This window comes from Vulpes vulpes, chromosome 4 (assembly GCF_048418805.1).
Source record: "Vulpes vulpes isolate BD-2025 chromosome 4, VulVul3, whole genome shotgun sequence".
NCBI classification, from domain to species: Eukaryota; Metazoa; Chordata; class Mammalia; order Carnivora; family Canidae; genus Vulpes; species Vulpes vulpes.
The window spans coordinates 55,788,105-55,809,775 of NC_132783.1; the positions used below are offsets into that span (position 1 = coordinate 55,788,105).

General features: G+C 37.9%; 1 protein-coding gene across 50 annotated transcripts in view; it reads left to right on the top strand.

Annotated features, from left to right (window-relative positions):
• Positions 1–16,565: 16,565 nt before the first annotated feature.
• Positions 16,566–21,671, top strand: part of MAPK10 (mitogen-activated protein kinase 10) — a 299,098-nt gene continuing 293,992 nt past the window's right edge. For 9 of the 50 annotated variants that reach the window (XM_072755718.1, XM_072755737.1, XM_072755710.1 and 6 more), the window contains exon 1: positions 17,104–17,598. The gene's annotated coding sequence lies outside the window, so the exon portion shown is untranslated. Of the gene's footprint in view, positions 17,599–18,816; positions 19,593–21,671 lie in introns of those variants that run through there. The other 41 variants (XM_072755736.1, XM_072755713.1, XM_072755745.1 and 38 more) reach the window with 26 other exon arrangements.

A 21,671-nucleotide genomic window follows, 5' to 3' on the forward strand; every position in this document is an offset into this window, starting at 1 on the left:
TAACGTTGGAAACTTTAAGCCAACATATGATAGATCTTGATCAAATCACATTTTGATTGAAAATGAAAAGGAACCCATCCCCAACAAATGTATTATTCATGTGCAACATGATTTTTACACTTTGGAAGTGCCCGTAGTAGTAGAGTTGTGATGCATATAGAGATTTAGATTTCATCTCTTTCAGATCTTAAAGTAGTAATGTGTCCATTAGGCTCTGTCCTAAGGAAGATTTTTGGTTTCTAAGATAAACTCTAATTCCTTAAATTGGGAAATGAACTGTTTTCTGCTTTTCCATCAAGCCTCAAGTCTTGCCACACAGGCACTGCCACTCTCATGCCACTGTGCTTTTGTGATCCAACCTAACTATTTTTCACTAGATGGACCCACAAGACTGTTCCATGCTACCCTGAACATGTTTTTGTTGCTTTTTCCTTTTGGAAAGTTCTTTTAAGCCTACACTTACCTGTTATTCCATTAAATCTTTTCTACCTGACAGATGAAACTGACTTTTCCCTTTGTAGTTTTATAGTTTTTACATTGCCTGTAGCAATTCATGAACACATTTAAATTCTGCCCCCAGCTTCTTGAGGACCATATCTCTCCTGTGCCCATCCCAGTCCCAGGTACAAAAGAAGTGCCAAATAGATGTTTAGTGACTGAATAATAACTTCTTTCATAGAGTCTTCAAGGATGTCAGAATAAATGTATAAGATTGTTGCCCTTAATCATTTATCAAATATTTATCTAGTGTACCTGCTGCATGTCAGTCAGGCATTGCTTGGGTGTTGAGGATACGACGGTAGGAACAAAGCCAATTATATCAACCAATTAATAACCAAAGTAACACATAGATAATAAGACATTAATAGTAGGATACTTCAATACTCCACTCTCAGCAAAGGACAGAATTCCTAAGCAGAAAATCAACAAAAAAGAAGGGCTTTGAATGACACACTGGACCAGAAGGACTTCACAAATTCCATCCTAATGCAACAGAATACACATTCTTCTCAACTGTACTTTCTCCAGAATAGACCACATACTGGATCACAATATAGGTCTCAACTGATATCATATTGAGATTATTCCCTGAGTATTTTCAGATTGCAATGCTTTGAAACTAGAACTCAATCATAAGAAGAAATTTGGGAGGAACTCAAACAGTAAGAGGTTAAGAAGCATCCTACTAAGGAATGAATGAGTCAACCAAGAAATTGGAGAAGAATTAACAAGATTTATGCAAACTAACAAAAATGAAGCACAACTGTTCAAAATCTTTGAGACACAGCAAAAGTGGTCCTAAGACGGAAGCACATTCTTGTGCTTTCTTGAGGGAGCTCAGGAAATTAGAAAAATATCAAACACACAAGCAAACCTTACACCTAAAGGAGTTGGAGAAAGAACAGCAAAGAAAGCCTAAAAACAGGCTGGAGAAGACAAATGATAAAGATTAAAGCAGAAGAGAGACCAGAAAGCCAGTAGAACAGATCAACAAAATTGGGATCTGGTTCTCTGAAAGAATTAATAAGATAGAGGATACAATAGTTAATAAAACATTATTCCATCCTCATATATTTTAGAGGGGGAGACAGGAAATAAACACATAAACATTTAATATATCAGGAAGGGGTACTTACTGTAATGAAAAACAGTCACTGAATAAAGGATAGGGGTGGTGTGGGGCACTATAGTAAGTAGGCTTGTCAAGAAGTCTTCTTTAGTGGACCTTCACACAAATTCTGAATGAATTGAGAAATTATGCACATATTAAAGAAGAGAGTTACAGACAGAAGGAGCAGCAAGTGCAAAAGCCATGAGGTGGAATCATTCTTGACTTTTCTGAGAAGCAGCAAGGTCAGTGTTGGCTGAAAGGGGAAGGGAGTGAAGGAGAAAGTGTAGAGAATGAGGTTGATGAGGAAGCCAGGAGTCAGAGCAGGTGGGGGCTGATAGGCCATGTTCAGGAATTTGCACTTTATTCTTAGTGTGTTGGGAGACACTGTGTGTTTTGCGTAGGGAAGAGATAGGATACAATTGATCTCTAAGATTTCTTTGGAAAGAGCAGACTTATAAGTGAGCAAGAAGGGAAGTTGCAGGATTGTACTAGTTTTTCTAGGGCCGCTGGAACAAAATACCACAAACTAGGCAGCTTAAACAACAGAAATTTATTGTCTCTCAGTTCTGGAGGTCAGAAATGTGAAATCAAGGTGTTAGCAAGATTGATTCTTTCTGACAGCTGGGAGGGAAGGAGCTGCTCCAGACCTCTCTCCTTGGCTTGTAGATGGCTGTTTTTGCTCTGGCCACTTCAAATATCTTTTTTTTTTTCTATGCATGTCTGTCTCTGTCCCAATTTCTCTCTTTGTAAGGACACCATGTCCCTAGTGGACTGGGGACCCATCCTGTACTGGATTTGGGGCTCACTCTACTTCAGTATGACCTTATCTTAACTAATTACATCTGAAAGCCTTCTAGACCATATTTCTGAATAAGGTTACATTCTGAGATGCTGGGGGTCAGGATTTCAACACATCATTTTGAGGGAACACAATTCAATCTATGACAGAAACTTTAAAATATTTGTTCTTTACATTGCTTATACTTGATTGTTTTATTGATTTACTGATTCACTCATTATTCATGTACTCATTCATTCAACAAAAATGCACTGAGTATTTACCAGGAACTTCCTGGGTATGGTGGATACTTAATAGTATCTGACTAGACTCAAAGAGGATTTTTGAGACTATCCAAAGAGGAAAAAAAAGGAATAGTTTCCTTTATTATGGAATATTTTCCTTTATGTTGAGAGAAGACTGGTGTTTGGATAGATCTCAATTCTTTCTACTAATCAAGTGTGAGGGCAGCCTGGTGGCTCAGCGGTTTAATGCTGCCTTCAGCCCAGGGTGTGATCCTGGAGACCGGGGATCAAGTCCCAGGTCGGGCTCCTTGCGTGGAGCCTGCTTCTCCCTCTGCCTGTGTCTCTGCCTCTCTCTCTGTCTCCCATGAATAAATAAATAAAATTAAAAAAAATACTAATCAAGTGTGAATTATATTTCATCAGGAGAGTGGGATAATTCCCAGAATAGAATAGTGTGAAAGATCATAGCACAATGCTTGGCACATAGTAGACTCTCCATTTTGTGTTAAATTGTTTTAGAACTGAGGTAATTAATTTATGTTTATATCCACTGTATTAAAATGATGGCAGGTTCACAGCATTTATTAGAGAAAATTGTGTGAGGTTCACACATAAGAGGATTGAGAGAGTGTTTTCTATTGGACTGTTATATTTCTTGCAAATTGAATCTGTTTTTTATCGAATTTTTGTATGTTTTTTGAGTTGAGCTTAATTTCTGATTTGTCTATCACAAATTTATTATTGGAAGATGTTGCAATTTCTTGGTGTTATTTGTGATAGTGAATAATCTGGCCCATGTTTGTATTTTAAATGTTCTTTTTTGTGTTACAGGTCTTTAGTCAGTGGTCTCTTCATTACCCTGTGCTGATTCCTTCTCTACGTTCCTAGAAATTTCCCACAAAATCCGTCGCTGACTATGCTGTATGTATGTATGTGTGTATATGTGTGTGAAAGGAAAAACTCACTTCTGTTTTTCTCTTTTTAAACTCACAACTCTTCATGAGTCACTGTTATAACTTTGTGTGATTCTGACCAGTGTAACACTGATGTCAGTTCTGATACAAGATGTGTGGATTTTTCCCTCACACAAGCAATTCTCTGATACTAACCTGTAATTCAGTTCAATTCTGGCACTAACTGGAGTTAGTACAGACCCCACAGATTAAGAGCTCAGTCCCATAAGACTGCCCCCTCTTCAGATGCCAGTGACGAGTATTATGTTCCCAGATTTCTCAGGATTTCTGTCTAACTTGGCTACAAGTCAGAGGTTTCCATGACCCCCTTCTTGGATTCTTTCATTTGCTAGAACAGCTCACAGAACTCAGGGAAAAGCTTATATTTACTTACCAGTAATGGTAAGCTCTCTGGATTCAATATTTTTGGTTTTTTTATGGAGGCTTCATCACATAGGCATGATTGATCATTAACTTAATCTCTAGCCCAGTTTCCCTTCCCAGGTTATGGAAGATGGGGCTGAAAGTTCCAACCTTCTAATAACGGCTTAATCTTTCTGGTGACCAGCCACCATCCTGAAAATGAATATCCAGGAGCCCCCTAAGACTCTCCTCATTAGAATAAAGGACACTTTCTCCTAAATCCCAGGAAATTCCAAGGGATTTAGGACCTCTGTGCCAGGAATGCATAGGGGGCAAGGAGAGAGGCAGAGACCAGTTTATGTTTTCTATTATTTCACAGTGTGCATTTCTAAGGTTTTCCCCAATCACCCGAGCTAGAAATAATCTTTTACCCAACCTCCATTGCTTTATTCACATTGCTCTACTGAATTAGCAATTTTAAAAACCTTGTTTTATGATTATTCATATTCATGTCTAGTAAAACATTGAGCCCCTTCAATGAGCAGAAGCAATATCTGAACAAGTTTTGTCTTTACCATGTACAGTAGATATTCAATGAGTATTTTCTGACTTGATGAACATGTTTGTATTTGTGTGTGTGTATACATGCATTCATAATACCATTGCATTTCATTTCTATAGATGATGTCTCCAATAAACTATACAGCTGGGTTTGAAAGACTACTACCAATATCTTTTCTATACTGCCTATAGGAGGTGGATTTTCAGTTTAGGGACTGTAGCTATTTGAAGAGACTGAAACTTTGTCTTTCAGATTCACAGTTGTCTGAAAATCTTTGCTGAAAAAAGAGCAGTCACATTCTTTATAGAGGAATACCAGGTGTTGTATTAGCTATTGCTGTTTCTCAGCAGTTCAGAGCCATGCCATGTTTTTAAAAAGTTGTGTTACACTACATCTTTGAGTGGCTTCTTCTGCGTTCTTATTTGGGGGTTTCTCTGCTTCTGCTTAAGAGGTTGTATTGCCCTAACTGCCAATTCTCCATATGTGCCACCAAGGCAACAGTAACACTAGGACATGATTAGTGTCGTGATTGAGTGGGAGAAAAGAACTTCCTCCTGGATAATACTACTTTTATAACATAAGCTCACTAGCATTTTTTCCCCTTAACTTTTCAATGTGGAAACTTCAGTAAGATATACATGAATTTAAATCCTAATTTATCTAGTCTTTGGCCATGTGATCCTGGACAAATGACTTAAACTCTTTTTATGTCATAATTTTCCTGTCCATAAAGTAGAGATAATAATTCTACCTACCTAATAAAAATTTGAAAAGAAAAATAATCCTCCCTACCTGATGAGTTAGTAGTGAGGACTGTAGTTATGTTGCATGAGCCCAAGCACGTGATGGATGATCAACAAATGTTAGTAAGATAATGATCAAGAAATGATGTGAGATTAGAACCTAGTGCCTGGTACAGAGTATGCTTTCAAATGGATAATAGCTAAAATAATAACAAGGATATTTATGATGATGTTGGTGATACCAATGATTAAAAGAGTAGCAACTATGACTTTATTATTGCAAGGTAATAAATAAATGACTTAGAAAGGCAGAACTGGCTTTATCAATGGCTCCTATTCTTACTGCCTTATATTTTCATTTATAGTGCAAATGTTTGGTTTGCATCTTTTGTTTTGTAAGACAATCTGGTTGAAGATTTTACATTCCTCCCAATACTTTGCTTTTCCCTTCAACAAGAGTGTTATCTCTTTACTCTCATCAAAATATGATGTATTTTTCCTTACTTTTAAGTCTATTCTCCTTAAATCCCAAATGCCCAAATTGTATTCATTGCTCAAGAATCATCTTAAGACTCTCTTACAGGGATGCCTGGGTGGCTCAATAGTTGAGCATCTGCCTTTGGCTCAGGTCGTGATTCCCAGGGTCCTGGAATCAAGTGTCACTCTGCCTCCGTCTCTGCCTCCGTCTCTGTGTCTCTCATGAATAAATAAGTAAACTCTTAAAAGAAAAAGACTCTCTCTTACATTTTGTTATAGAACTATCATCATCATGTGATGTAGACTCAATATTTTATAGATGAAGAAACTGTAATATAGGGAGCTACTACCTGCCCAACTTCTCTTGAGTAGTTAGTCATTGTGGAATCAAAAGTTAGATCTGCATTTTTATTGGGCTGTGCTGCTTCTCAACAGATACAGGATTTGAGGTCCATGTTCATGTGGAGGTTTTCACTCTCTGAGCTAGAGACTTCATTGTTTTTATCCTACATTTAGGGTCTTATTTATAGATTTTTTTTTCCTTAAGTGGGTCATTCTTAACTCTACAGTAAGATCATGAGTTTATTTTTAGTAGGTACCATTGCTTATACTTCTTTTCTAAATCTCTGACACAGTGCTTTGTACTTATATGCTACTCAGTGATTTTCTGGTTGAATTGATTTTAATTGAATTATAAGAATATCACACAACTTCGACAGCTGTACTATTTTTTGCTTAGTTTTCTTGATTTTATCTTTTACTTCTTATGAAACAGTATATCTCTGAATATCTGCTGACCAAGTAGTTGAATTTTCTCTGGGAAATTTCCGGTGAGAATTGTTGATGTCTTGAATAGTTTCTCAAGTGTAAGACTGGCAAATGTGCTTAAATTCTTTCAAGTTTATTATTAGTTCCACAGTGCTGTTTCAACAAAGCTAAGTACCATTTGATCAACTGCATCTCCTCTTGTGTATATACTTTAAGAACATCATCAAGCAACAGAAGATGAATGTTCTAGGGCACTGGATAATGTTAGCACTTTCAAAATTATGTTAGGAACCTTAAGTTTAAGTGTGGGTTATATCTTTCTTATTGCAGATAGATTCAGTTGAATGGTCAATATTTATTAAGTGGCTGTCATATGCCAGTGGTTGTGCCAGGCAGTCACATACATTACTTAATTTGATTCTCACAAACATTTTGTGAAGTGAATATCATTAAATCTATTATATCAATGCCTAAATTGGGAAATGGGGAGGCCATGTGATTTGTTCAAGTCACACAGACAGGAAACAGCATAGCTATGACAAAATCTGTTGGTGAATCCAATGTACTTTTCACTACCTAAACATATTCCAAATAAGCCTTAAAGGTATTTATACATTATTCAAAAATTAAAAAAATATTCTATACATACATAAGATATGTACTAAATTTATATGGTCATCACTGCTATATCTTAATGAATTGAGATAATTTTCAAAGTTGGATTCCTATTTCCCTATCTCCATTTTGAATATAATATTCCAGTGAAGGTTAAATGACATGCTTAGGATACTTCAATAATAATAATTTTTTTGGGGATCCCTGGGTGGCGCAGCGGTTTGGCACCTGCCTTTGGCCCAGGGCGTGATCCTGGAGTCCCGGGATCGAATCCCACATCAGGTCCTGGTGCATGGAGCCTGCTTCTCCCTCTGCCTGTGTCTCTGCCTCTCTCTCTCTCTCTCTCTCTCTCTGTGACTATCATAAATAAATAAAAATTAAAAAAAAATTTAAATAATAATTTTTTTGTTATAAAAAAAATCCAGCAGGCGTAAGCTAGGCATATATATGAGTTTGTGCTGATGACTATTTGGTTTAAAAATAGAGCAAATATACCAAATCCTGTAATGTATTATTAACTCTGATTACTACTCTTGATCATTTGGGTACTATAACCATGTATTACTATTACTTATACTATTGTTCTATTGCCCAGACACAGGATTCACTAACTAATGAATGATTGCAAAAATCTCCTATCATGTTTAAAAATAGGTTCTTTAGTATTCTCTAGTATCTAAAAATAGGTATCTCTAGTATTCTCATTTAGTGGTGATAGAGGAAATATGTTTATTAAAAAATATTATTACCCTTTTATTTTAAATTTTCTTACAAAAGTTTGGGCTTGTATTTTTGTCTCCTGGCCTGCCTCTGTGACCATCTTTTGAGCACTGTGATAGCAAGTCAGAATTAGAAATGAGAATAGCCCTTTAGGGAATGCTACCACTGAGATAGAAAGGATGGATAGAACTTGAGGACATTATGATAAATGAGATAAGCCAGACAGAGAAAGACAAACACTGTAAGGTATCACTTAGAAGTGGAACCTTAAAAAAAAAAAAAGTTGAATCATAGAAAGTAGGAAAGTACTGGGGGACGGGGTGGGGGGAGAGAGTCAGGTATTGGGGAACAGGGGTGGGGGGAGAGTAGGGAAGAGTTGGTAAAAGGGTATATACACACTTTCGGTTATAAGATAAATGAGGTCTGAGGATCTAATGTGTACCATGCTAACTGTTGTTGATAACACTATATTGTATAGTTAAAATTTGCTAAGAGAGTAGATCTTGAGTGTTCTTACCCATCCCCCCAAAGGTAAATATGATATGTGAGGTGACGACACAATAATTAACTTGACAAGGGGAATCTTTTCACAGTGTACATGTATACCAAATCATCACATTGTATACCTTAAATGTCTTACAGTTTTGTCTGTTATACTTTAATAAAGCTGAAAAAAATAAAAAGAATAGCCTTTTTAAATGGAGGTATGAATTGCTGCAAAGTGGAAAGAAGTCGAATTTCTAGACCAAACTCAAATATAATCCATGATATCATGATGCTTTGGTCATGTTTCTGAGGCACAGCAGCAAAGCAAGGATAAGGAATTGCTTTGGCTGTGCATGGATTGAAGTGTGGATAAACCTGGGGATGTCTAGCAAGAATAACTGTTTCTTTATCTCACAAATCAGCTTCTACTGGAATATTAAAAAAAGTATTTTTCTATTAGCATAGTTTTTCAAAAGTCAAATACTCTAATTAGATTTTTTAAGCTCTTGCTACCTGAGGAAACTGAAGCTTCCTTGGTATTATTTATAACTAGAACTCCACATCCCCCCTTTATTACTGTAAACTAAATCCAGACTTTCAAAAAAATCTACCCAGGACATTGAGAAGCTGTGTAGAACTACTATTTTCTTTGAAGCAGATATTCTGCATTTAAAAAGTATGTTTAACCACACAAGGACATAATTTGGCTAGTTAGGGTGTTCTTAGTGAAAAAAATAATAATCTTTTTATAAGGTTAATAAAAGTTGGTTCAAAGTACATTTTCTGCCATTGAATTTTTTTTTTTTTTTTTGCCATTTCCAACCCTTTATTGGGGCTCTCTGTCACCCCAAATAAATATAATACATTAAACCCAGAGCTGAGGGAATCGTGCACCCCAGAGGCACCCCCCACAACCCCAGCTGGGCAAAATAAGTTAGCGGAAGGGGCCTGCCGTAGGCCAGGCCAGCTCCCTGGCTGGCCAGGCGATGGCAGCTGGACTCGCACACGCTGGTCTAAAGTGCATCTCGGTTCTGTGGTCCCCATGTCTGCGTGGCCCCTGGCTGGGCCTCTGGGAGGGGTGGGCGGGAGGCTCCCGGCGCTCACACCGTGCCAGCAGTGGCTGCCGAGGCTCTGTGTCCATCTGTCCATTGGGGGGGGGGGGGTGGCCGCAGGGCTGGGTGTCTGTCCTCAGGAGAAGCTGTCATCGGGCCGTGGCTGGGAGTCGAAGGGGGGATCTGAGACAGTGATGCCTTGATGCAGCTTCTCCAGCGAGAACTTCATCTCGTCTAGGAGCTCCACGGAAGCCCGCAGGATCTGCCTCCACTTGTGCACCTCGACGCTGTGGAACTGCTTCTGCAGGGCTAGGATCTCCGCCCACTCCGTGGCCGTCTGGGGGAACTTGCCCTTGGCCAGGGCCAGACTGTGCCAGGACTCAAAGGTGTGGGCCGTCCTCTCCAGGGACCAGAGGCGGTAAAAGAGCAGGACATTGAGGGCGATGAGGACGATGAGGACAATGCTGATGAGAACCAGGGCGCTGGGGATGCCCGCCCCGGGGCCCTGGTCCACGGATGGTTCCGAGAAGCGCGAGTTGAGGGAACCCGAGGTGTGCATGCCAGCCCGGGCACAGGGGTCGGGGTCCGGGTGCTGGGGCCCGTCGCTGTGACCCCTCCAGCTCAGGGGCCGCTTGCACCTCCTCAGGCCTGACAGCAATCCTTGGGCATCCTTTCCGCCTTCCTCCAGGGACAGCTTCTCGGCTTTGGCAAGCTCTCGCTCCAGTTGTCATCTTTCAGCAGACCAATCTTATCTACTTTCTTTTAATGTGAATATAGTTGTTTTCTGAATGTTAAATTGACTTATAAGTGAAAAGATAATTAAAAGTGAATGCAACATGCCATTGTATATTTGTCAAAACTCATAGAACTGTACAATACAAAGAGCAAAATCTAATATAAACTATGGACTTTAATGGATAATAACATGTTATTATTATTTGGTTCATCAATTGTAACAAACTTACTATACTCATAAAACATGTTAATAATAGGGGAAACTGTTTTGAGGGGACAGCAGAGTATATGGGGATTCTTTGTACTTTTCTGCTCAGTTTTCTATAAACCTTGAATTGCTCTGAAATATAAAGTCTATTAATTAAAAAGAAAAGTGATACAGAGATAGGTCCTTTCATCTTCTGTGACATCAATCACAAAGTTTACTGTCATTAGAAATCATTACTATTCTATTTTTTATTGAGGCATAATTGACATACATGCATTACATTTATTTCAGATATACAATAAAATAATTTGACATCTGTATATATTAAAAAATGATCACCACAATAAGTCCAGCCAACATTTATCACTCAGCCTCATTGGACATGGAATGTTGTCCCTCTCTTAAATCTAGAGCTGCGGACACCTCTGTATAGAATTTTTTTCTTGTGATAAGAACTTTTAAAGATCTACTGTCTCTGCAACTCTCAAATATACAATGCAGTATTATTAACTGTAGTCACCATGCTATACATTACATCTCCATGATGTTTATTTTGTTACTGGAAGTTTATCTCTTTTGACTCCCTTCACCCATTTTACCCACTCCCCACACCACCTCTGGCAACCATCAATCTGTTCTCTGTATCTATAAGCTTGGCTTTTTCTTTTCTTTTTAGATTCCACATATAAGTCAGATGATATGTTATTTATCTTTGTTTGTTGACTTATTTCACTAAGCATAATGCCCTGAAGGGCCATCCAGGTAGTTGTAAATGGCAAGATTTCATTCTGTTTTATGGTTGAATTATATATATATATATATATATATTTTTTTTTTTTTTGAATTATATATATATTTTGCAGTCCACTGATGGACACTGATGGTTTCCATATCTTGGCTGTTGTAAGCAATGTTACAATGAACACGAGGGTGCAGATATCTTTTCAAGTTCGTTTTTTTGCTTTTTTCAGATAAATACCTAGAAGTAGAATTGCTGGATCATATGAAGAACCATTAGTATCTTGAGTTCACCATCATGGCCATGGTAAGCTATTGGCCTTGTGTTTCCCATCCAAACAATATAATACAAGATATTAATTATAGATAAGCTGCAGTTGAGAAATTATTTTAAGATATAAATTTTGACTTAATTTTGAGAAATTTTGTTTTTTTTAACTTCAAGTTTTCTCAGTGCTTTTAATTTAGTAATATGAAATATAACTTTCCAAAAGTGAGATGTTGAATGCAGCAACTCTGAAACTTTTAAATTATGAAATAGTTTTCCAAAGGACTAGAGATCCCCAAGTGGAAGCATCATGAAAAATACATGACAAACTCTCTGAGAAAAGCCATTATTATATATCTTGAAATGACAGTGAATCAACAATGACCCTCTGCATTCCTTTCATATGTATTCACTCACCCAGTTCTACTGATTTATCTTTCATAATTTGCTTGTGTTTACCAAACCATTTGCAACCTCTTGCCACCATATTAATTCATGACATAATAATCTAATTGTTGGAAGTGTTAGGTGACAGTCCTTTTTAGCAACCCCATTATTATAACTAATTCTTGACTTCTTTCTTTTGGAACTTTTGAAGCTGGGACCTTTAATTCTCATCTGAGGGTTCAAGTCCATTTTAGACTTTAGGCTAGGATGATCAACCTTCCAATTTTGCCTGGGACCAAGGGATTTCCTGGTATGGGGGAACTTGCTAATACCTGGGAAGTTTCTGGCAAATGGCGATGATTAGGTAACCCTAGGACCAATTTTGATAAGAGATCTTAGTGCAGTAGTTAGTTTTACTGCTAAGCTCCCATGAATGCACTTCGACTTGGATTCAGAAGTTGAATTCTTGCTCCAATTTCACTGACTTGATTCCTTCGTGTTTCCCTATTCCAGAGTCCCTTCCCATTTGCTGTTTGGAAAGCCAGTTCATCAGTACCTTCATTTCCTCCAGAGTATTGAGTCCTAACACTGAATGATAGTTCCTACACCAGAACCTAAGGATCTCCTTCTTGCCAGGCTTCTCTGAAAAATTGTTTTTTAATGTCCAAATTTTTATTTCTTGTTTTTAGATAAACCTCCATCAATTGTCTATTTCACTTTGGAGGGTTTGCTAGATCTATTAAGATCCTATTGACACTGATTCTGGCCTTTCCTTTTGCTGGGTTTGCTTGCATCTGCAAAATCAAGATTCAAGGTATGGTATCAGATTTGTAGGTTTAGGAACTCTAATTTATTGCTCATTCAGCACTTTTCTTCTTCTTGGGAACTGATTTACTACTATTTTTAAATTGTGACTCAATTTACATGGAGTTAAATGCACTAATCTTAGGAATTACACTTTGAGGAGTTCTGACAAATACTTACACCTATGTAATAACTTGCACCTCTATCAAGATATAGCACATCTTATCACTACAGAAATTTCCCTCTTGCTCTCATCACAATCTTCAACTGTGTGGCTCCCCCAGGCAATCACAGTTCTGATTTCCATCACCATAGAACAATTTTTTGCTTTATAAGTGGGTTTATAAAGTAAATGCTCTCTTTTGTCTCATTTTTTTCACTTAGCATAATGTTTTTGAGATTCATTGATGTTATTGCATGTTTCAGTATTCATTTTGAAAAGGTAATATCATAAAGTTTTTATTTCTAAGTGAAAGGACATCTTCTTATTTAGAAAATAAGGAATATTCCTGCAAATCTTCAGTCCTACCTCAGATTATAAGCATGCTATAAAATAAAGATATTTGTATATAAGAAATACTAAATACAACTCTGTGTTTTTGAAAATAAAAACTTGTACTCATTTATTCACCTAAAACCCTTCTTTCAAAAGCCTTTATGACTGATAGTACTAATAGAATTCAGGTCAGACTTCTAGACTAAATAGTTTCATTTGAAAACACTTTAAAAAGAGTTTAAAACAGGGGATTCCTGGGTGGCTCAGTGGTTTAGCGCCTGCCTTTGGCCCAGGGTGTGGTCCTGGAGTCCCAGGATCGAGTCCCACATCAGGCTTCTGCATGGAGCCTGCTTCTCCCTCTGCCTCTCTCTCTCTGTGTCTCTCATGAAAAAATAAATAAAATCTTAAAAAAAAGTTTAAAACAGTTAATGTTTAAATATTTAATATTATAACAGAAATTGCCTCCTTTAGTATTGGGTACTTCAAAACTTAACACTCCATAATAATATTTGAGATAAAAAGTTTGATAGCTGGTAAAAGAATGTTATAACCTGGGATCCCTGGGTGGCGCAGTGGTTTGGCGCCTGCCTTTGGCCCAGGGCGCGATCCTGGAGACCTGGGATCGAATCCCACATCAGGCTCCTGGTGCATGGAGCCTGCTTCTCCCTCTGCCTGTGTCTCTGCCTCTCTTTCTCTGTGTGACTATCATAAATAAATAAAAATTAAAAAAAAAAAGAATGTTATAACCTTACTGATCACCTACTAAGTGTAAGAAAATATGACAGATTCCTGGAAAAGGGAAATTTCAGGGAAAACAATGAATAATAAAGAAGATTAAGTTACAGTCAAGTTTGAGGTAGGATATTGTATAGTTATAAAATTAGAGTAATACAACATATAGTTTGGTAAACACTAAATGAAAGGGAAGAGATACTTTCATGGGAGTTTATGTGGTGGGTACAACTATGCATAAATAGAGTGCCTGCCAAATACAATGGTGTCAATAGGTATCTATTGTTTTTCTCTTTCTGTCTTTGGTTAAAATTGTATTTTGGGGAGGAAGGGAGGCTCTAAAACATATTGTGTTGGGTTGAGGAATTGCAATGGAGGTTTATGTTAGGATCATCTTATTGAGGACATTAAGTAAATAGTTTTTATTTTATCCAGTCAGAAAGGGGATTTATTTAGCGTTGATTTTTTAAAAGCCAACTTATATTAAATTATCTTATTTGAGGAAATTTTCTTATAGTGTATAGAATAGATTTAAAAGACCATTTGATCATCTAAATATTACTGAAATGAGTAGGTTGGGAATTAAAGCTCTAAATAGTAAAATCAACCTCTAAATCTAAAAGCAGTGTTGGAATCTATTTTTCTTTGTAAATTGTACTGTCAAGAATTAGTACCTGGGGCGCCTGGATGACTCAATGGTTGAGCATCTGCCTTTACCTCAGGTAGTGATCCCAGGGTCCTTCCTTGGATGAGTCCCACATCAGGCTCCCTGTAGGGAGCCTGCTTCTCTTTCTGCCTATGTCTCTGCTTCTCTCTCTCTGTGTCTCATGAATAAATAAATAAAATCTTAAAAAAAAAAGAATTAGTACCTAATTGAAAAAAATGGTTGGTTTTAAAGTATTCATAGTTGTCATTCTTTTTTATTGCTGAATAGTATACTATTATATGAATATATCATAATTTGCTTATTCATTCTCCTGTTGAAACACTTTGAGTTGTTTCCAGTTTCTTTTTCTTTCTTTTTTTTTTTACCAATTACAAATAAAGTTGGCATACATTTTTATGTACAAGTTTGGTTCTTGTCTTTGTTTTTAGTGTAAATATGTTTCTATTCTCTTGAGTGACTATGAAGAGAATTGCTAAGTCATACTGTAGGTATATGTTTATCATTAAAAAAACCCCTGCCAAACCATTTCCCAAAGTAGTCTTACCATTTTATACTCACACCATTAATTTAGGAGAGTTCTGGTTTCTCTATTTTTTAGCCAATAGTTAGTGTTGTTAGTCTTTTTAAATTTTAGCCATTTTTGTGGGTGTAAATGGTATTTACTGCAGTTTTAATTTGCATTTCTCTGATGACTAATGATGCTGAACAGTTTTTAATGTACTTATTAACCATTTATAAATCTCCTTTGTCAAGTGCCTACTCAAGACTATTGTTTATTTTTATCATTGGGTTGTAGGATATTTTTATATAATCTAGAATTTGTATTTGAATTTGATAGTATCATATAATACTATCAAGAGTATTTTCAGATTTTATCAAGACTATTTTCTTCTAGGCTGTGGTTTGTATTTTTCTTTTTCTTAATGGTGACTTGGATAAGTGGAAGCTTTTAATTTTGATCAAGTCTATTTTTTTCTATTATGGTGCTTTCTGTGTCCTAAGAAATCTTTGCCTACTCCAACATCAGAAAGTTATTTTCTTCTGGAAGATATATTTTATTCTAATAGCTTTACAAATTTTAGCTTTTATATATCAGTGTATAATTTATCTCTAATTTTTTGTGTTTGGAATGTGAGCTAAGAGTTATGTTCATTTTTTCTTTGTTGATATCTTTATTGAAAATTGACTTTTGTTATCAAAGCTTAGAATACAATAACTTGAAAGCCTGAATGCTAATTATATTGTACCATAAAATTGTTTGGCTAGTCAATATATATTTGAGATATAGTTTTCTTGTAGGTAGACCCATTTCCAAGACGAACAGTTAAAAATCAACTGACTCCTATTGAACTTGAAATTAAAGTGACATCCAAAACTTTGTGTTGTCCAATGGATGAAAAAGGCAGAAAAACTCATCTAAGACTTTTTTTTTCTAGATTCCCTCTTGAATAAAATAAGAATAGCAACATGAACAATGAAAACAAAACCTGATGTAGTCCCACACAATTTTATGATGTTTTAGTGTCTATGACTGCTGCTTGGTTTATATCTGAAAGATACGTCTCTTCTGTTAACACATGGAAGAAGCTCCTTATTTATGTAAATATGCCAGTTTTAAAACAATGCGCAATGGTATAAAACTGAGCATTATTACTTAGTTTCAATAAAAAACCACCACAAAGTTGTTTAAGCAAAAAAGGAATTTGGTTAGATAATATAACTTGAGAAGTCCAAATTGGTTAGGCCAAAGGTGAATTGAAAATTTTCCTTATGTAAAGAAAATATTTTAAAAAGAAAATATTTTAAAATACGGTAACTTTTTAAAATAGTGGAAATGGTTAACTGCTCTCATTCTAGAAGAGTATTACTTGTAGATGCTAAAACTGTACGGAGACTTGTAACAGTCAGAAGCAGGGAAAATTACTTTGATAAAATAGAGATACTTACCTCAAATACTAATTATACTGTTTGCATTAGTTTTCCAGAAATTATGTGCACTTAAAAAAGAAAAAGAACCCCTGGTTTGTTAACTCGGATTAACAGTATTTTTTTCTTCCTCACATTCTAACTGCAGGCTAACTCAGCTTGTTGAGTTTGGTGTAGTGGGTATTTATTTATTTTTTTTTATAAAAACCAAGGAAACGGAGAAGAGGAATAGTGCTGTGCAAATGACCTCTGGGGTCCGGCTGGGACTCAGATGCGCTCTTCTCTGCTGAGGTTATTACCATCCTTGTTTGTTTTGCCATTTAGAGAGACTACAAGTCTCACTTTGTGCTGTCTGCAAAAAGCTGAGCTAGTTGAAAAGCAGAGATCGACTGTCTTAGGGTGTTTTGGTCTGCAGGGGCTCGCTCCCCAGCACCGCGGTGCGCAGGCCCGGGCCGCGCGGAGCGGCTGGCTCCTGCGGGTTGTGCAGCCCGGCTGCTGAGGTCCTGGCTGCCGAGGTCCTGGCCGCCGAGGTCCTGGCTGCCGAGGCTGCTGAGGTCCTGGCTGCCGAGGTCCTGGCCCCTGAGGTCCTGGCCGCCGAGGGCCTGGCCGCCGAGGTCCTGGCTCCTGAGCGCGGCTGCCCCGAACCCTTTTCCTTTCCGTTTTGCCTGGGCCTCATTTCACCGGAAAGCACAGTAGCTGTAGCCGCACAGAGACTTTTTCCTCTTTCCCTTTCCCCCTCATCCCCCTCCCTAGACCTCTCTGGGCTTTGACGTCATGTGTGCTCCTTTCGGTTGCCATAGCAACCCCATTCCCCAAGCCCTGGGTCCGTCTCCTCTGGTAGGTTCCACAATGGTACAGGCAGCATCACGCTGCACAATGGTTTCCAGGCAGTGAAAGAGGGTGATTCAGCAAGCCACTCTTCTTCTTCTTTTCAAAAAAAACAAACCCTCCCCTTCTTTTTTTTTTTTTTAATTTTTTATTTTTATGGGGGTGGGTGGTGCTTGTTACATGCTTACCTTTTTTTCTTTTTTCATTTTTACAATTTTCCTTTTTTCTCCTCACCCCTCAATTCCTAGGGGCTTGAGTGACTTTAAGATTGGGCTTTCTTGGAAATCACCTGTCCATCGTTAATTTTAAACAATTTCCCCCTCCAAAGAATCTATTCCTTATTACAATTTGGAATGTGGTTAATGAAAAACAAGTAGGGAGGATTTCTGGGGCAAACACTGCTGGATCAGGATCGTAGTTCTCAAGCACGGAATGGTAGGTGGCTCTTTGCTCATTCTGGGTTCTAACCTGTTTTTTGGAGGGTGGGGTGATGCCTATTGATTGCTCCTGGTGGGGTGGGAGAGCGAGCATGGGAAAAGTGGGAGAGATGGGGTGGAAAGCAGGTTAATGAAGTGAAGTACCTCTGAGGCAAGAAGCCACCAGCCTTTCCTTCTGTGTGGAGCATCTCTCCCCAGACTTGGGCGTGTGGAAACCTTCCTGTTGGGAGTGAGGGTTGACAGAGGGTGGGAGGGAGCTTTCTTATTGTGACCAGGGGTTTTTAGACCAATGCAGAGCTACAGAAGGGAAGAGAAAAACAGCGGGGGAGAGAGGGAGAGAAGGAAAGAAGGAGGGGTGGGGGGAGAGATACAGAAAGAGACAGAGAGACAGTGAACAGCTGTGCTTGTTAGAACTGCTGGCCTCAGTCCTATATCTAAGAAATGCTCTGGATTCCATCAAACACTAAAAAATCGTGTCTTTAAGTGTGTGTTCATGTTTACTTGCTGAGAGATGCAATTTAAATAAATATTTTGGAACACATTTATCTATTTTTAGTAGGGAGTGGTATTTATATATTTTAGTTGCAAAACTAATGACATTACTCTTGCAGAGACATCAATCTAGGCTAAATTTGGGTTGGGGAGAGGAACACAGGACGGGGTCAGGTTAGAGATTAGAGGAAACATTGCCACTGCAGTCGCATAGGTAAGGGGTCCCTTTAAGAAAGTGATCTCCTAGTCACAGCAGGCAGCATTTTTTTTTTTTTAATGGCAGAGTTCCCATATTCTGTGCTGGGATACTGTGTCCCCTAGAAATGTCAGAGCTCTTCTGAGAAAAAAAATACCAGAAATGAGCATGGCAATACATTTACCAGAATTTGTGTTATTTGTGCCTGCAGCAAAATAAATGTGATTTATTGGAAAATCTTCCAGTAAATCAAGGTTGAGACACTTCAGGAAAAATTATATATGGATTTTTTTCCTCTCCATTTAAATCTGGAGGCTGTCTCTGCCTTTACCTCCTAGCACATAACTTCCAGGTGCTGCAATTTAGCTATCGATAAAGAATGGCCTATCCCATGGCGGTAGGCTCTGAAGGATCACAAGGTTGTTTACCTGGGCTGTCTTTGCTGCAGAGCCCGACAGTGTCTGTACACCAGCACTGCATGCTGCTGGTGTGTTGACGATAACTTTTATGAACGAACCAGAAAGAGGCAGGCTAAGTCATGGGACAGGCCACAGTTCAGATTGAAGGAAAATAAGTGCACTCGGTGATGCTAGCTCAAGGTCCAATTTCTCCCTCTATCCTTAGTCTGCTAGTTGTCAGACCCTGGAAGATCTTGCAGAATGGTGATCAACATAGTAAAAATGGTTGCAGGAAGGATCATTTCTCTCAGAGAAGCTTCTGTAAATCTTCTACCTTTGGTGAGCATATATGTTGTGAATATAGATAGTGATACTCATGAATGAGCTCACAAGCTTCTGACTTTACTTTGAAACCATTGGATTTTAGGGGTGAGACAGCTTGGATACAGCAGTTTTGCTGCCTCTGGCATGTATTTCCTTTCCTACCTCCATCTCACTCTTAATTGACATAAAGTACTGGAAGAGCTGATTTTATTACACGGAGCAAACTGGATTTTCTCTTGCCTACCACGGAACTAGCAAGTCAGATGACGAAGGTGGTATGACCTTAGAAATTAAAGAGTCTTCATGCTTCTGCATTTGCACATCACTCCCTCCTGTTGTAAAGTAGCTTTAATTTGATGGGCTCCTGGTGTTACAAAATCTTTGCAGTTTGGAAAAAAAAAATCTTGATGATGAGGCAGTAAGAAATCATATGTACAGTGAGAAAATCAGCCACCTCCTGCTGCCTGCTTGCTTTGCTCCAGAACAGCATCCGCTGTTGGGAGGAGTGTGTTTGTCATGCTGGAAGGGGATGTTTGTGAACAGATCCCAGAGGGACCGAGTGTGTTTTGCTGTCATTGTCTGGTACGTCTGCACCTATTAGTATTTAATGGTTTCATAGGATGTAGTCAATGTTTTTTAAGGTTAGAATGCACTGAGACTCGATTGTGGATGCTATAAAATAAATGTATCTTTTTAAGTTACAGGAAAATTCATACAATTTCCCTTGTTAGCATATGTTATGGGAATATCATAAGCAAAAGGGATCTGCCTAATGTGAAAAAGCCTCCCATGTTTAAAGGTAAAGCGTCCCATATTTAAAGGTTTTTTTTTTTTTTTAAGTTTTATTCTGGCTTTATGTAAATGAATCTATGTCTTTGAATGTAATCTTAGTGAAAAAGTCTTATAATACTGATGATAAAAATAAAGACAAATTGGGGGCTTTCTTGTTTGTTAAACATGGGGGCAGATGCTCTCCTTTCATCCTCTGGTTCTGGTTTCAGGTCACATTTCAAGCTAAAAGACTTTACATGGAATTGGTGTGTGCAAATCAAATGATTGCTTAGTTGCTTATTAGAATGATGGGTCTCAAAACAAGAGAGTCTTCCTTCAATTAGAATAAGAAGTAAACAAATTGACACTTAAAATTCTTTCTCCATGGTGTTTATTTTTCCTCTTGCAGTCTCCTTTAAGCTTTTGGTTGGACATTGCAACACTTTCAGAAGCACAAAGTGTCCAATAATGACAGAGAGGCTTATAAAGCTGTATTTGCTGCAGGCTGAGTATTTCCTCCCCACCACACATGCATCTCTCACACCTTCTTCTGAGGACCAGGACTTGGATAAAGTTGGGCCTGTAAACTGCTGGGGAAATGCTTATTGGTAAAGGAGAACAAGATCCATTTATTTTGTTAGTATATTAAATGTATTTATTGCATTATAGAAATCTGAGATGAGACCCTGCTGAGATGAGAAAAGGTAAAAGATCATGCTGCATATTGATATTTCTCTTTGAAAGAGAAAATGTAATTTAGAATTGGAGATGGAGTTTTCAGAAATTTGCCTATCTGTACATATTTTCATAGCCAAGTTGTCAGGTTTTGACTAAAGATTCTTCAGTTTGAGTACATTTTGTCCTTGTGAGAAAATCAAGGCAAAGAGGGGAAAGTGAAAAATCTGTATGTTTTAGTTACTGTCCTACCCCCCCCCTCCCCATTTCTTGTGATTCTTGGTAGAAACTCTAAATGGAGAACTCAGGCGATATTGAAAATATTTAAATAAAAATAAGGGTTTTGGTTTGAGAAGTGGACTACAAATCTATACTTATTTTTGGTAAAGAAATCTAGTTGAATTGATGTTTTGGGTCCATAATAAGCCACAATGGCCTTTTTGCTGTTCTTATCCCTGAGATGTGAAAGCCACAGGCTTATGGAGCTAATACTCCTAGGAATGGAAATTAAAGTTTTGAATGGAAAGAGAAATGACTGAAGGTTTCTGAGAAGCATCCCTAAGCCACAATTGCTCTGAAATCCCATATGGAGTGCAGGTGGAAAGTGAAGTTCCCCTACAGGGACATTAGGCATTTGCAGAGTGGCCTGCTCAGTAATAAACAAGATTTTTGCTACATTTTGTGTGTGTGTGTGTGTGTGTGTGTGTGCTGTAGAAAGTAGGAAAAAAACCCTTACCACCCACAGTGACTTAAAAGACTAGAAATTCATCTTAGTGACTGACTTTTCTTCATAGAACTTGGACTGCCTTCTGGATTTTAGATGTTAACCTGACTGGGTGCTCCATGTTCTTCCTGAAAATGAGTTTCTTCAAGTAATTGTCCTCTTCTCATACATTGGAAATAGGATCTGAAAACACTGAAAGTGAAGTAAAGCTCTGGGGCCCATTTATTCGGTGAGGTTTATTCAGTGCCGGTACTTCCTCTGTCATAGCACTTATCACACAATGCAGTAATTGCCTATTCCGTTTCCTGTGTTCTCTACTGAAGTATAATCTCCATCAGGTACTGACTGTGTCTGTTTGGCACATTGTTGGGACACGATAAATATTCCTTGGATGAATGTCTCCCATGTACAGAGTTCTCTACTAAGTGCAATGGAAGGAAGAGTTTGGAGTCATTTGGGAGCATATAGTCATTTAGTGAGATGAGGTTAAG